This window comes from Dipodomys ordii, unplaced genomic scaffold (assembly GCF_000151885.1).
Source record: "Dipodomys ordii isolate 6190 unplaced genomic scaffold, Dord_2.0 Scaffold28, whole genome shotgun sequence".
NCBI lineage: Eukaryota > Metazoa > Chordata > Mammalia > Rodentia > Heteromyidae > Dipodomys > Dipodomys ordii.
Window position 1 is genome coordinate 15,333,185 of NW_012267244.1, and position 12,976 is coordinate 15,346,160.

The 12,976-nt window shown below is 48.7% G+C and overlaps 1 protein-coding gene across 1 annotated transcript in view; it reads right to left on the minus strand.

Moving 5' to 3' along the window:
* Ccdc125 (coiled-coil domain containing 125) overlaps window positions 1-2,991 on the minus strand; it is a 31,823-nt gene extending 28,832 nt beyond the window's left edge. Inside the window, exon 1 of the mRNA XM_013015825.1 lies at window positions 2,695-2,991. The gene's annotated coding sequence lies outside the window, so the exon portion shown is untranslated. The remainder of the gene's footprint in view (window positions 1-2,694) is intronic.
* Window positions 2,992-12,976: the final 9,985 nt, after the last annotated feature.

Below are 12,976 nucleotides of genomic sequence, written 5' to 3' on the forward strand. Positions count from 1 at the left end.
CTGTAAGAGGGAAATGTAAGCAATCACAGAGTTGGTTAAAACAACTTCTCCTCCTCCTCCTCTTCCTCCTCCTCCTCCTCCTTCTTTTCTTTTCCATTTTGAGACAGAATCTTGTCCCAATTTCTGGGATTAAAGAAGTAAAACTATTCCTGGTCTTAACATTTTTTGGGGGGGTCCGGTTGTGGGGCCTGAACTCTGGGCCTGGGCGCTGTCCCTCAGCTCTTCAGCTCAAGGCTAACGCTCTACCACTTGAGCCCCAGCACCACTTCTGGCTTTTTTCTTTTTGCTTATGTGGTGCTAGGAATGGAACCCAGGGCCTCATGCATGTAAGGCAAGTGCTCTACCACTGAGCCACCTTCCCAGCCCCAGCCTTAACATTTTTTGAACACTCTACATATAGTCTCCTATCATTGGTCTGCCTTCTGGAAGTTCAGAGTTGAATATATATTATATATTCATGCTATATATGTATATATTATACACATGTAATCCATATATATTATAGACATAATATATATGTATATATTATTTGTATATATGTATAATATTTTTGTGCATCAATGTTCTACAACTGTAGTTACTTTTTGGTGCTGGGCTCCTCAATCCCATAAGAACCCAGACCCTCTCCCTTTGTCCATGATTGTTTCCAATCTTCCCTTTCAGGCTCCTTTTCCTTTTCCTGCCTCTTCTGCCAAGGTTTGGCTTCCACTAGATATACATCTACAATTGGACATTTTGCCAGCAATTTTTAAAAAATAAACAAAGTACGATTTTTGTTTTGTTTTGTTTTGTTGGTCGTGGGGCTTAAACTCTGGGCCTGGGTGCTATCCCTGAGCTCTTCAGCTTCAAGCTAGCACACTACCATTTGAGCCACAGCGCCACTTCCAGTTTTCTAGTGGGTAATTGGAGATAAGTGTCTCATGGACTTTTCCTGCCTGGGCTGGCTTTGAACTGCTATCTTCAGATCTCAGCCTCCTGAGTAGGTAGGATTACAGGCATGAGCCACCGGTGCCCAGCCAAACTGGATTTTTGATTGTTCTTGTTTGTGTGTGTATACACATATATTGTGTATGTATTGTAGGAATCACATAATTCTGAATGGGTGGCCTCTGACCCACTCAGCAGTCAATAAGGACAGATCGCAGACAGTTGGTACTTCACAAGCCTCAAAGCATAAAGCTTTATTGCTATAGTCTCAGACCATGGGATTTTCTCTTGGTCACTGAGGGTAGAAACACCTGTCATGACCAAGCCTTCAAAATCCCACTTTCCTTTAATGGTCTCTCTGTGGGTAATTTGAGCGCCATCTGTTCTCTGAGGACAGCTCTAACATCAGCGTAAGAGGCCATCGGACCTGCTCCTCTGCTGAGTGACCTGCAGGGAGTGCCACGGCCCCTTCACTTCTACCTGCCAGCAATTTAAACACACTTGTTTCAAAAACAAATCTATTATCCTCTCCACTCACCAAGTCTCCTCAGGCCTCTATTTTTGCAAATGCAATAATTATGCTCCAACATGCAGGAGCAAAACTTGGGGTCTGTCTTTTCCTCTGTTTTCTCTTTGGCCTTCACATGCTTTCACCTGCCAGGTTTATAGCTCTACAAAAATCTCCCAAAACCATAGCATTGTTTTTATGCTAGCTTCATAGCCTGGGCTGAATCCCTTCTTAATTCTCCTGGGCTCTCCCCATAGTTCCTTAATTGACCTACCCCCAAACCATGCTATGCATTGCTGCCATCAACGTCCAAATGTCTCCCTCTTGCACTAAAACATTCCGTGGCTCCCTTGGCATGTATAATTAAAATGCTCCCTCCCCCCATTTTCCACATCTGTTCCCTTTGTCAGTACTCCCCATAAAAGGGGCTAGCTGCTTCCAACAGGACCCTCCTGGATCACTTCCAGGTTTCCCAGGGTGCCATTCTCCACCCCAGGAATGGTTTTCCTCTCAGACCCTTCTTGGCTCAGGACAGTACTCCAGACTCCCACCAGCTAGGTATGATTTCTACTCTGGGCCCTCCCAGCTTCCCATTGGGCCTTTTTTTTTTTTTTTCATAATCCTGATTTCCTACCCCAGGATTGTTGCTCCTGCTAGACCCAACACCTGCTAATGCAGGGGCCAGCTCCCATTTGCTTACACTTACCAGGTGTCCCAAAGATATGGAATGGGCAGAATTGAAGGTGAATTCTGGAAAGATTCCTGCTGGAAGCATCTACACCCACTAGCTTGACAAGTCCGCCTTAGCAAACAAGTTGGTCAAACAGACACGTGTCAGGCTTGGCAAAGAACTAATCTGAACTCTCGGTGAACAGCAGCTTGCACCCTGCTGCAGGGCTTTGTCTGTTAACTCATTTTAGGATAGTTTTACATGTCAAGCAATTAATCCTTTACTCAGATGTCTGTCTGCAATGTGGGCGTTAAGGGCATATTTACCAAGGCTGAGATCACTAGGAGTACAGACCACCAGCCAGGATCCAAACCCGGATACCATATAGCATTCCGCGCACTGCAGTTCTAAGCCTCAAAACTAGTAAGCCAGAAACGGTGGAGATGCAGGTAGGAGGAGAAACCGGGTATTGGAGGCGTTCGTTCTAGTGTCCCTGTCTGACTAGGACAAGATCAGCGCGCCCAGCCCCGCTCACCCAGGCCGCCCGCCCCGCGCCCCGCCAGGCCCGGAACCCCGCCCCCGGGCTTACCCCGAGCCCCTCCAGGTGGCCTCGGGCCGGGCGACCGCGCCCCCGGGCGCTGGGTGCCGCCAGGTCCTCGGCCGCAGCAGGGCGCCTGCGACTTCTCCAGCCCACTGGGCACAGCCGACACGGGCAGCCTGGCACTTGGAGCCGAGCAGGCAAGGCGGGCGCACTGCGATGCTTGGCCGCGGGAGGCAGAGGCGGGCCTGGAAAAGCAGGTTTTCCGTGCCAAGAAACCAAGAAGGCCTTGCTGCTGTGGGGCACCTGGGCAGCCAAGATGGCGCTAGGAGGAAGTTGAGTGGGCAGAGCCCGAGTTGTTCGATGTTAAAGTCTGGCTGGATGCCACCGTCAGTGCGCGAACAGCTCCGGGACAGCAGGGAGAGTATGGAACGCTTGGGCAGAGAGGGTGACCTCTAGTGATGGCTGGTTCCCTTGCCGCCCCCTGTCCTGCGGAGGGGCAGCCAGACCGCTCAGTCCGCAGTGAAAAGCTAAAAGAGTTTATTGAGCGAAAAGTGCTGAGCACCAGGACCGCACCTGGAGTTGGGATGCCAGGAAAGGGCCCCGGGTGCCAGCCCATAAGGGCTTTTAAGCCTTTGGGGCTAGGGTGGGGAAAGGGGGAGGCTGGGTGTTGGGTTTAGCCAATGATTGTTACAAGAAAGGCACACCTTAAGTTTAAATTTCCTGCCAAGGTTTTGCTGGTGGGAAGCAGGGGACTAGAACAAAGGGTGGTGAGGGTTAGGGCTCCCATTGCTCAGAAAACAGCAGAGTTATAGAGTTACAGGGCTAGGGAGTTACAGAGTTACAATTACAGTTACTAGCTAAAGTAAATTACCAGGGAAGTCTTATCCACAGCACACTGACATTTATAGCTTAAAAATCATTCATTATCCATTTTATACAATCCAAGTCAAATATCATATTCCATCTTTTTGTTTTTAAAAGTGCTTGCTGTGTGGTAATAAACAAGTTCCTGCTTGACTTGACTCCCCGCTGGATCTGACTCAGGGGCTAGGGGAGGCTGGGGAACCCGGGACCGTGCACTTACCTTTCCTCAAGCCCCATCGGACCAACGTGGGGCTTGAAAGGAGAATGTCCCGGTACCGGCCGAGGCTAAGCGGTCTCTCAGGGTAAGTGAACCCCTTAGTATGGGTAATGCTATCTCACAGAAGGAAGAGCCAGCCTTAAAGGCCCTATAGCTCATGCTTAAGTCCAGGGGCCTTGAACAATGTGATAGCGATGCTATTAAGACCTGGGACACCCTTGTCACTCTGGCCCCCTGGATCCCTAGTTCCAGTCTCTTTTCATGGACCACCTGGGCCAGGGTGGAGAAGCTGGCCATAGAAAGGGAGAGGCACTTTGGTGTCTCACCGCCTCTGAGGTTTTGTCCACCTCCCTCAGGACATCCTTCCATCCAGACCCGATACCCCCTCCCCCTCCTCGGGAGCTCTCAGAGGAGAAGGGGGCAGCATCAGGCCTACAGGGAGTAAAAGAGGATTTGGGGAGTGAGGAGGAAAAGGAATGGGTCAAATTTGTTAGGGAACGCACTGATCAGGCAGAAGCAGCACAGTGGAAATTAAAATGAAGGGAAGGGTTACCCCCCCCAACTCAAATGCCCCTGACAGTCTTAGGCCCCCACCCTATGCCCCCGAAAGGGGGAGGCCCTAAGCAGCCCTACAGAGGGACCTGTGAGATCTAGGCCCCTATGACCGGCCCTCCACGGAGGGGCCAAGGGCCGGGGAAGTAATCTATGCGGAGGCCTACCCTGTAAAGGAGGGGCCACCTGGGAGCCCGGACACTAAGCCACAGGATTCGCTTCCCCAAGCCTATCCGGTCAACCTGGCAGCAGGGGCTAACAGGCCCTTGGAATGGTATCCATGGGAAGCTAAGGATCTTAAAGAGCTCCGCAAGGCGGTGGCGGAGGATGGCTCGAACGCTCCTTGGGCCCAGACCCTATTACAGGACATTGCTTATCACCCATGTGTCCCTAAGGACTGGCTGGATGTGGCCAAAGCCATCCTCACCAGTTCTCAGTTTATTACATGGTGTGCCTTCTTTAAGGAGGAATGCAGAGTGCGGGCAGAGAATAGCCAGCAGGCTCAACCCGAGATACCTCTCACTTATGCCAAGTTAACAGGGACGGGGGAAGGGTACTCCACTGGCATCCAACAGGCTGCAATACCTGGCCCGTACCATGATCATGTGAGGCAGGCAGAACTTGCTGCTTGGTACAAACTAGATAAGGACCCACTGAGTCCCCATAGCAGGAGTGAGACAAAAGCCGGGTGAACCTCTGCCTGATTTTATTGACTGAGTCCAGCAGAGCGTTCATCTCAAGCTGCCAGCAGGGGACTTCCGAGATCAGTTTGTAAAGCTGCTGGTCTGGGAAGGGGTGAATGCAGACCACCGCATGGCCTGCGCGGGATTGAGAGAGAGTTCCCTGGGCAGGTGGCTGGTGGCCTTGCAGGATGTGGGAACGCAACAGCACTTGTCCCAATCACTAGCTTTAGCTTTACAGGCTCAGACATCTGCAATGACTGAGGCTATCATGCGGGCACTGGCAGCCCAGGGCTAAGGAACCCCAAGACCATCAGGGAGAGGGGCTTATTTTAAATGTGGGCAGGAGGGGCACTTTAAGAGGGACTGTCCACAACAATCCCCCGCCAACTGGCCCAGGGGGCCCAAACCACCCCCTATGCTCTGTCCTAAGTGCAGGAAGGGATACCATTGGAAAAAGGATTGTCGGTCCAAATTTGATTTAGATGGGAAGTCTTTAAACTAGGGGAGGGGTGCTCTCCAGCCCCGTTAACTAAAGGAGGAGACCCCTCTGCTGTGAGACCCAGGCGGCCCCATGACAGGACAACCCAGACTCATTGGAGGGTCCCACTGATAGAAGGACTCTGCCCTAAAATGAGTATTTTCATAGGCAGGAAGCGGTTTCACTGCTTAATTGACACGGGGGCAGATCGAACAGTACTCAGGGAGGAGGAAGTGCCCTTGGACTGGAAGCTCGCACCCGGACCCCCAATACTGGGGGTTGGGGGCAACTCCCAGTCCAAAGAGACAGTTGCCCTTATGACATGGACTAGCCCAGATGGAGAGCAGGGAAAGATACGCCCTCTGGTGGCAAAAACCTCACCACCAACTTAGTAGGGCAGGACATGCTAGACAAATGGATGCTGTGGTCACTACGAGCCATCGAGCATTCTATGATGATGTCCTGAATGGAGAAGAAGCACAAAGGCTTAAACGGGATCTGGAGGGAGTTAAGGAAAAGGATTTCTTTAACTTTCATAATTACAGAGAAGAACATAAGGGACCCACCTGGATGCACCCCCAATCCTAAAGGCCATTGCCCCCCCCCCAGTACTTTCCATTAGATGGAAACCGGGAAGCCTTATTTGGGTGGAGCAGTGGCCATTGACCAAACCTAAACTTGTAACTCTCCACCTTTTGGTGGAGGAACAGATAAACCTTGGGCACATATGCCCTTCTATGAGTCCTTGGAACACACCCATATTTGTTATCCAAAAAGCATCTGGGGCCTGGCGCATGCTCCAAGATCTATGTAAGGTAGGAACACCCCTAAGAGGCATGCCCTGGACTCCGCTATATCTTCAGAATATACCTTGGTTGTGATTGATATTAAAGATAGTTTTTTTTTCTATCCTCCTGCATCCAGATGACTGCAAGAAATTTGCTTTCTCCATCCTTTCTCTTAATTTTTCCCAGCCTGACCGGAGGTTTGAATGGACGGTGGTGCCACAGGGGAATGGCCAATAGCCCGGCCTTTTGCCAACAATACTTGGCCACACTTTTAGGGCCTGTGCTGGGTTCAGATACCTTCCTTGTCTAGGCCTACATGGATGATATAATTCTGGGGCACCAAGACCCAAGCTGCCTGGAGAGCCTTCTCACCATATTAAAAAAGGTTTTTTTTGTTTGTTTGTTTTTGTTGGTTGTGGGGCTTGAACTCTGGGCCTGGGCGTTGTCCCTCAGCTCTTCAGCTCAAGGCAAGCGCTCTACCACTTGTGCCACATCACCACTTCCGGTTTTCTAGTGGTTTATTGGAGATGAGTCTCACGGTCTTTCCTGCCCGGGCTGGCTTTGAACCGCGATCCTCAGATCTCAGCCTCCTGAGTAGCTAGGATTACAGGTGTGAGCCACCAGCACCCGGCTAAAAAAGGTGTTTTTTTTTTTCTTACCATAGCCCTCAATAAAATTCAAAAGGTAGCCCCTTTTAAGGTGCTCGGATCCCACCTTACCTTGACTCAGGCCAGCCCCCTTAAGCCTTTGATGGATATTCCAGCCTCTCTGACCCTAACCAACTTCAAAGTCTTTTAGGGGAAATCAATTGGCTGTTACCATGGGTTCCCATCCCTAAAGATAGTGCCCTTATTTGCCCTACTAAAAGACAGGACGTCCCAAGAAGTTATTACAATTACAGACAGCCATCGGGCAATATTTTTACAGTTCCAAAAAGCCCTGGATGAAGTTTCCCTGAGGAGGTATTCTATTCTTGAGCCCATTTCCCTCTGGTTGTTTGCGGGTGTCACATTGATTTCTGCAGTTTTAACTCAAAGGGGGGAGCCATTAGAGCGGGTTCACACTCCCCGGGGGGGCACACCTCGGGTGCACTCTCAGGCAGACCAACTTGCCAATGCTATTGTCAAGGGAAGGACCCAAGCCTAAAGGCATTATGGCCTCGACCCTCCATTGCTTTTCCTTTTCGGATGGCAGACATTGAGTGGCTCACTCGAGCCAATGCTCGCCTTGCTCTCTCCTTGGAGGGGTTTCTAGGCCAAATTGACTGCCATTTTGGGCCATCCAAATGGACTGTCATGTTATGGCGACTCCCCCTCCAAATGCCATCTCTATTTGCTCCCACGCCTATTCCTGGTGCCCTCCATGTTTTTACTGATGGAGGTAAAGCAGGCTCTGTGTATGCAGCCTTTGAGGAACAACAAGAGACCCCAAACCAACAAAGATTCCAACCTTGTCAAGGGTCAGCACAATATAAAGAAATGCTGGCCGTAATTATGGCCCTTCAGTACATTCAAAAACCCTTTAATTTGTATTCTGATAGCCTATATATGATTAACTTGCTCCCTCATATTCCCCAGGCACATGTTAAGCTGGATGAAAACCCTATTTCCTCCCTTATGGTTTCCCTTAAGGGTCTATTAGAAGGATCAGCAGCCCCTATTCATATTCAACATTTGAGAGGGCATTCAAAACTTCCTGGGTTTTTTTCCATGGGCAATTATTGGTTGGACCAGTTAGCTACTGGCCCACAAGCATTAATGTTACAAGAGGCCACCCATTTGCATGATTTAACCCACATTAATTGGAGAGGTCTTCCACATAGATTTCCTCAGATTCCTGTAAAGGACCTCAAAAGGATAGTACATACCTGCAAAATATGCCAGCCCTTCTTAAAAGTACCCCCGTTACAACCACCAGGGGTAAATATCAGAGGCCTCAAACCCAATGTTCTCTGGCAAACTGATATTACTTATTTCCCAGCCTTTGGTAAGCTTAAATATATTTTTGTTTCTATAGATACCTATTCAGGAGCATGTTGGGCCACAGCAGGATAAAAAACTAAACATTCACAAGCACATTTTCTTCAATGCTTTGACACCTTGGGTCTACCAGCACAAGTTAAAACTGATAATGGACCCTGTTTTGTTAGTAAAGCAATGTCAGAGTTTTTTGACAGATGGCATATTAATCATACTACAAGAATTCCCTATAATCCCCAAGGCCAAGCAATTATAGAAAGAAACCACTGATGGCTTAAGGAGCAATTATTAAAACAAAAAGGGGGGACTGGGAAGGTGGCTTAGTGGTAGAGTGCTTGCCTTGCATGCATGAGGCCCTGGGTTGATTCCTCAGCACCACATAAGCAAAAAGAAAAAAGCCAGAAGTGGCGCTGTGGCTCAAGTGGTATAGTGCTAGCCTTGAGCTGAAGAGCTGAGGGACAGTGCCCAGGCCCAGAGTTCAGGTCCCATGACTGGACCCCTCCCTAAAAAAGAGGGGAGTTAGCCCCCATATACAGTTACAGATAGCTTTATTTACCATTAACATTTAAAATTTTTCAAAAGTGGTAACTGAATCCAGATTTCAGAAGTACTGGGGCCAATTAAACCCCAAGCCCCAAGTGAAAGTCAGGTGGAAGGACCCCCTGACACAACAATGGAGAGGACCTGACCCCCTAGTTACCATGGGCAGGGGATTTGGATGCGTTTTTCCCATAGGGGAGACAGCCCCCATTTGGATTCCTGCCAGGAATCTTAAGTTTTTACCCATTTCCTCTATACAGGAGGATGCCCAAGAATAAACCAACAAGGAAAGAAAACGGCTATGGTGCTTGCAGCTTGTGTTTAAAAGAGGGAAAGCTAAAAAGATAACTACTAACCATCCCCAGGGCAACCAGCCCTTGAGAAGCTCTGATGTTCCCTAACAATTGCAGATGGCGATACTCCAGCTGTTGGCTGTCCTGACCCTCCCAGTCCCGGCAATGGCTCTATGGAATCCACACCAACCTCAACGGGTGACCCGGGCAGTGATCAGCGCTGGCAATGCAGAAATCATCAATAGCACCACAAGAGAAACTGTCCCTTTGACCTGGTGACCTGACCTCCATTTTGACCTCTGTGACCTGGCTAGAGGATCCTGGGATGTTGGAGATTGGACCCCCTTCACCAAGGGCAGCCTGAGTGTGGGGGCCCATGAGGATGCACCGTGCCTCATATGTAGGACCCCCAACACCCAGGCTGCTCCCATGTTTTAAAGAGGGCAACCTTACGAGATACTGATTTTTATATATGCCCAGGAAATAATCGAACTGCTTTGGACATTTCTAACTGTGGAGGGGCTGATGATGTCTGTTACTGTGCTAAATGGGGATGTGAGGCAATGGGCTCGGGCTCTTGGATCATGCACAAGGGCTCTATCCTTGTCTGGTGAATTCTGACCCCCAAACTTACCTTGAACCCCCTACATGGATGATGCTCTTCTTACTGATGCAATCCTGTTAAAATGACCTTTACAGAGGAAGGGAAAAGGATAACCAACTGGGGGGTGGGCAGGATGTGGGGGTTGCGATTATATCAGAAAGGATATGATCAGGGGCTACTTTTCTCCATTCGGAGATCAGTCCAGCGGTTACGGGGCCCCGAGTTGTTGGGCCCGTGCAACCCATACCTACCTACAACTGCTCCCCATCCAAAGGCTCGCTCTTCCCCTTTTTTTTGAGCATGGAGGCCCCGTGCCTCCCACTCAGGTTTTCAGATGAGAGAGATTTGATTTTGTCCACGGTGCATTTGGCTTTCCAAGCGTTAAATCAGACCCGTCCAGACCTCACTGCCTCCTGCTGGCTGTGCATGCAACATAAACCCCCTTTATATGAGGCCCTAGGAGTTAGGGAGGGACACCTCACTGAAGACTTGCATGACAAGTGCAGGGGGTGACCCTGCCAAAGTGGACTCCGGTGGACTAACCTTCCCATTGCAGTAACAAATGACTTGTGTAGTAACTAGGAACACCTTTGAGCCTGGCTGGGGCGAGTGCATGTCACTAATTCAACCCAGGGCAAATGGCTGGTGCCTCAAGACCATGGCACCTTTTGGCTTTGTCGTTTGACTGGGTTAACTCATTGTGTTTCTGTAGAGCTACTACACTACGAGAATGACTCTTGCACTTTGGTGATGCTGCTCCCCCATGCTTTATACCATTCGGACGAGGAAATGGCTCACTCCTGCGCCCATACACCGCGAGAGCCACTAATGGCCCTGGCCTTAACCATCCTTTTGGGACTGGGGCCCACAGGAGATGGCTTAGGAGCAGCCTCCATGGGTTCCAGGAGCTACGACTCCAAATAGACTCCAATTTAGACAAGATGGAAACCTGTTAGGTATCTGCAAAAATCCTTAGAATTTTTAGCCCAAGTTTCACTACAGAATCGACGATGGTTGGATCTCCTATTTTTTCAACAAGGAAGTTTATGCCAAGCTCTTGGGGAAGAGTGCTGCTTTTACGCTGATCACTCTGGCATTGTTACCCAAAATCTTAATGAAATTAGAAAAGGAATTGAAGAAAGGTGGACCTAAACACTAATTGGTATCAACAATGGTTTGACTGGTCCCCCTGGCTGACCATGCTAATTTCACCATTACTGGGGCCAGTGATAATACTCACCCTGATTTGCACCTTTGGGCCCTGCGTGTTCAATAGGCTAGTTAAACTTATAAAGGATAGAACCCAAGAAATCCAACTTATGGTTCTCCATTATGACAAGCTCAGTGCCAAAGATTACCCCCTACCTCAGGCGAACCTCGGAAAAAAGGTGCCGCCAAACGGGCGAACCTTGTGAGAGGTGCCCTGATCTGAACCTCAGCAGAGAGGTGGGTCTGCTATTAAAACAAAAAGGGGGAATTTGTAGGGCACATGGGCAGCAAAGATGGCACTGGGAGGAAGTTGAGTGGGCAGAGCCCGAGTTGTTTGTTAAAATCTGACTGGATACCACAATCAGGCAAAGTGACCTCAGTGCGTGAACAGCTCATGGACAGCTGGGAAAGTATAGAAAGCTTAGGCACACGGGTGACCTCTACAGTGATTGGTTGGTACCTCTTCCTCCCCTTCCATGCCACGTGGATTTTTGCTTTAAAAATGCTTGCTGTGGGGCTGTGAAGGTGGCTCAGTGGTAGAGCACTTGCCTTGCATGCATGAGGCCCTGGGTTCGATTCCTCAGCATCACGTAAGCTGTGGTTCAAGTGGTAAAGCGCTAGCCTTGAGCTGAAGAGCTGAGGGACAGCACCCAGGCCCAGAGTTCAGGCCCCAAGACTGGACTAAAAAAAAAAAAAAATGCTTGCTTGACTCCTGGCTGCTCCGACTGTCTCTGGGGCTAGGGGAGGCTGGGGAACGGGCGAGTGGTGCACTTACCTTTCCTTGGACCCCGTCCGTCCCACAGAGGACGGACGAAGACCCAACATGCTGTGGGCCAAAGGAACTGCGGGAGCAAAGGTGTGGCAAAGACACAGAACACAAAGCCAGAAAGGCTGTTGGGGGGGAGAGGAGGGGGTTGTGCTGTTGCTCGTCTCAGACTGGAGCTATCTGCCTTTAGTCCATTAGCCTCATTACCTTGCTCACACGAGTTTGGGTCTTCGAGTGGTAAGCTAGTTGCCTGGGTCCAAGGATTATTCTGGCTTAGAAACAGATCCTTTTCCATTGATAAACTCCTTCAGCTTCTTCAAATTCATATATTCATGTTGATTACCCACTTTGCCAAAGTAAACTGTGCTTATGTAAGGACTCCCTCACCTCAGAAACTTGTATGGAGTATTGCATATCACCTGACTGTGTGCCTTAGTTCCCTTGCCTGTAATGAAGATAACCTACCTGAGAAGGTGCTTCTAATGTGTAGAAGACTGACAGTAGTATATGGTATCTTGCATTGTGTAAGTAAAAAAAAACCTGCAAGAAATCTTAAGTGTTCATGAGAAAACATTAATTGGGGCATTTCCTTTAATTCTACAAATAAGAAGTGATCCTATAGGTGATCATCAATATAAATGGACAAAAAAAACCCATAGGTGTATGTACACACAAAGTACTATTACTCATCCATTTAAGGACTGTGGAGTATGGCTCAAGTGGCAGTTACTTCCTAGCTAGCCTAAACCCTGAGTGCAAACCACAGTCCTGCTAATTGCAAGGTGGCTCAAGGGTAGAGTACCTGGCTAGTAAGTTCAAAAACCAGAACCACTATTACCACAAACAAAAGCTTTAAAAGTGTGAGCACCTGTGGCTCACACATATAATCTTACTCAGGAGGCTAATGATCTGAGGATCAAGGTTTGAAGCTAGACCAGGCAGGAAAATCTATAAGATTTATTTCCAATTAAATATCAAAAAGCTGGAAGTAGAGTTCTGGTTCAAGTGGTAGAGCGCTAGCCTTGAGCAAAACAGCTAGGGGACAGCATCCAGGCCCTGAGTTCAAGCCCTAGTACTGGCACAAGAAATTTATTTTGGTAATTCATATAAAATTCACTGAAATTGTACAACTGGGTTGGTAATATGGCTCATATGTAATGCACAAATTGAACATGTTCAAAGACATGTATGCAGTCATCAGTTCCACTAATAAAATGCAGAACTGGAGGTATGTCTCAAGTGATATATCACTTGCCTAATATGCAAGAGGCTCTAAGTTCAATCTCTAGTACCAAGAGTATGTGTGTTTGTGTGTGTGTGTGTATTTGTACCCATTTGATCAGATTTATTTACAAAG